Source organism: Cyrtonyx montezumae, unplaced genomic scaffold (assembly GCF_038088225.1).
Source record: "Cyrtonyx montezumae isolate F1298 unplaced genomic scaffold, pur_monq_1.0 scaffold_10, whole genome shotgun sequence".
Lineage (NCBI taxonomy): Eukaryota > Metazoa > Chordata > Aves > Galliformes > Odontophoridae > Cyrtonyx > Cyrtonyx montezumae.
The window spans coordinates 33116735-33120885 of NW_027071826.1; positions in this window are offsets into that span (position 1 = coordinate 33116735).

Sequence of the window (4151 nt, forward strand, 5' to 3'; positions counted from 1 at the left end):
ACTGTGACTGAAGGAGGCCTGTGGATGTTCACTTTGCCATCAGGTCAAGGAACTTCAGGGCCTTCTCTGAAGCGCCCTATTTTTATATCATGTTAGTGCACAAGCATAATTCTGTATTTGATTGACATTGATGTTTTTTCTTGAAAGACAGGAGTAAAATAGGAATGAGATACAGTAGCATCCTAATTCAAACATGTAGGAGCCCTTGAGGTTCCTATGCTTTTGTGTTTTTTTGGGGTGATTTTTTTTTTGGGGGGGGAGGTGTTTTTTTCGTTGCTGTTGTTTGTTTTCATTATTTTCATTATCATGTTTGTAGATGGGAGAAATGAAAGTGATATGTGACTTAGACTCAAGGCAGCTTTGGGAGTTTTATGTTTTTTTTTGGAAAGGGGGAAGTGTTGTTTTTTGCTTTATTGCTCTGGAATCTCCAAGATTTGTTTAAGATTTTTTGTTGGTTGTGTTTTTTTATTGTAAGCAGAAGGCTGCATATGACTTAAACCGTTTCCACGGTTATTGATATTCAAGAGGTTGGTGGGTTTTTTTGTCTTGTTTTGTTTGAAACTGCAATGAGGGAGCATGTAAAAGTGTGGGAGGAAACAATGTTAACTTTTTGAGTTATTCTTCATAGGTTGTGATTGGAGTGATGGTGTGGAGCTCTGTGTTCTGAGGGCAAGCATATGGAGTGGTTGTATCACTAAATGTGTGTGAGAAGATTTTGGTGCTTGCTGATTCTTATTCTCTCAGCTGATGACATTGTTTTCAGCAACATGCAGAAATCTTTCTCCTTAGATATTGCCACAAAGACAGTTATTACACTTTATTTGCATTCCTGGTTAGTTATTGCCTTGATCTTTTCTAGTTGGTATAAAAGGAGATTTCCTTTCCTTGTAGTCAGTGATTTTTCTTTCTCTGTCTTTAAAAACAGTCCTATCCAAAGTTTTGGACTTCTGAAATCCTGCTTTAGCAATGGTATCCTGTGGTATTTTGTAGGTTGTTTCAATTCCATTCTCAGAATCTTAAAATGGACAAGAGACAGTAAAATAGCAGAGCTGCCTGAGTGCTCATAAATTTTGTTTCATATCTGTGCAGAAAAATATATATATTGCTCAGGAGCTCAGATGACAAATGCTGTGTGGCTTTGTCCTACAGCTATCTTAGCAGGGTTTGCTATGAAGATGTCACACAGAGATGAAATTACACAGACTTCTTTGGGCTTCTGTGAGGAATGCAGCTTCCATTCACTGCTATTCGTTTCCTCCACATGTGATTGTAGAAGAGAGATGGAAATTGGTGTTATATTGGCGGCCATTGATGAGGTCTCCAGTTTTGCAACTGAGGGTTCTGACCTGTGATATACCTAGAGTCAGAGAGTGAAACAATCTTGGGAAGGGGTCTATTTGTGAAATGTGAGTGGGGTAACTTATGCATGAAAGGCAGCACTGCGCATCTGAAGCCTGTGTTCAGGACTGTTTTTGTTTTGGGTTTGTTTTTTATGCAACTTAAAGAGTTGCAAGTGTGGAAGAGTGAGTAGAGTGAGGGTTGTTTTTTATGGATAGCAGTTTTATTTCATTAGTCAAATGTTAGATGATGAGCTCTGGACTTGCTGTATGCTGACTGAATGTGGCAATCCATCTTGGGGTGGAAGCCACTGTTCTTTTCTTAGCAGTACTGACGCTGCTTAAATTCAGCTGTGAGTCCTCAGTGGGCATGAAGTGCTCGGAGCTGTTGTACTCTTGTAACACAGAGAATGGGAGAGGCTTTACTGAAACCGGTTATATATCATTCTTTTTAAAAGTGGGAGAACACGTGGTGCACCTCTATTAAGCCCCACCCAAGCTCAAAAAGAAGGGTGCAAGTAGCATACAATGATCACTTAAAAGTTCAAATGTGCAACAAAGCTTAACCTTATCTGACACCCTCACATGTGTTGAATTAAAAAACAACTCTAAGACTGGTCTGTATTCTTTGCTGCGTTTTCCTTTGCATCAGGAAAAATAACAGTTAACTGACAGTGCAGTGCTGCATGGCCTAGTGCTGCTGCTTCCCTGTGTGGAAGGGGCAAGAGGGAAAACTGTTGCATCTGTTGATACGAAGATGTATTACATACCCCAGCTTCTGTTTGCCTTGAGTAAGGTGTGTGGGTTGCAGACCTTCCAAGCAGTTCTGTGCTGTGTTGAAGTAGTGTGGGTCTTAATGCACGCTTATAAACCATATGGTAATACTGAATCATGGTAATCAGTGACTGGAAGCTCACAATAAACTGTAGGTTCCCAGAAACAAAAAACATGATGCTGAAAAGATATTTTTTCCCTTCTTTTAAATTGAAATGTAGGTACGGATAACTCTTGGTTTTCAGGCTTTTATGGTACTGTCGTTCAAACATAGTCTTAAGTTGTCCAGAATTGCAGAATATATGAGGAAGGATAAGGAAGCATTCTCAGCTGCTAATTGTAAAATATTTAATGGTGAAGTAAAGAACAAACTGTGTAGGTATATATTCTGTCATATGCATCTTGCCAGCTTCTCAAGAAGTTTTTAAAGTGGAATAAAACAACATGGTTGAGTACTTAATAACTTAAGCTATGTAGAAATTTGCACAGATTGGCCTCGCTTTTCCTCTTTCATTTCATTACAAAGCTGTGAGTGTTATAATGAAACACAGCCGAAAAAAATAAATAAATAAAAATTCTTTATATTGTTATGGTTTGTCAGCCTGATTCTTTGTTTGGAATAGAAAGATTCTTTCACAGGGTTCAGTAATACACGATGTTCCCTTCGTGGCCAGATGAAGTCAGCCAGGCCATCCTGGTGGGGATCTTTTCCAACCTGAGCACTTCTGTGGCGGCCAATGTCCAATGCTGGCAGAGAGGGCTGTTACAATTTTCTGCTTGCATGGTGCAGGAATCTAAGATGTCATAATTCGGCAGGGAAGATGGAACCTATTCATCCAACTGAGACATCCAAGATGATGCCCTGAGACAGCCTTGCTTCGTGGCTCCTTGCAAAGGGAAGTTCTCTAGAGCTGTTGGATGTTTGCTCATTAGGAGGTTAAGGGCCAGTTATGACTGCCAGTGAAAAAAAAATATATATCTTTTGACAGATAGACTTGGTTTTTCTGCGAAGACCCCAACCAAGAGCATCTGCTGTGCTTTTGTATGGAAAATAACAGCTTAGTGGAGGTAACATTAGGCTGGAACCCAGGGCTCCTAGTATTCCAGTCATCACAGACTTGAGTTGGGTTAAAACAAAAGCTGGATTTAAAAAACAACTCATCATTACTTGAACTATAATTTTCTTACCTGTTTAGAGGAAGTTACAGTGCAAAACAATATTAATCACTAAAACCTTTTGACTATAGAGTTCTTCCTCAGTTAAATGTATGACTTAAAAGAATAATGTTGGGTAGATGCCAAGATTTGTTTTTCCAATTTTGCTTTACAGTAGCAGATTACTTTCTTCTGCTGCTTTTAAGCACTGGGGAACTAAGAGGTCTGTCTTAAGCTGGTTTCATGCTTGTGATAAAACTTCACCAGCTGCTGTAGATCCAGAATAATGATGGGACAGTGTTCAGCATTCATTCCCCTTTGTTCCTTCAAAAATGAAACCCTAAAGGTTAACATTAAAACTCAGGTGATCTATTTTTCAATTAAATTAATTGTACTTGCATATTCTAATAATCTTCCTAAAATGGCCACACTGGTGTATCTATATAAAGTATCTATGATTCTGCTAAAACACCTCTTAAAAAAAACACCTCTTAAAATAAAGAAATGCTGAATAATATCAATAAATATTTCTATACCACACCTTAATTAATTATCAAATAGGAGAATAGTTGCATACATCTTTTAGAGGCTCCTCGCATTGCTGTGGGGAAGAAGTTCAGGCCAGCCTTGGCATTTGCACTAGTAGAACAATCCCCAAAGTACGTGCCTGGGAACTGAGAGGACTGTGCAATAGTAAGAGGTAATACCACATTCTGAAATGTAGAAGTAGTAGCTGTAGTATGATGTGTTTTGCATTAAGCTACAGCAAAGCTGAGCGTCTCTGTGGTAACCAGCACAAGGGAAAGCCTGCATTGGGCTCTGGGTAGTTCTGAGATGCAAACAGAACCCAGAAAGTGTTAGTCAACAAACAGGACCCTGAAGACA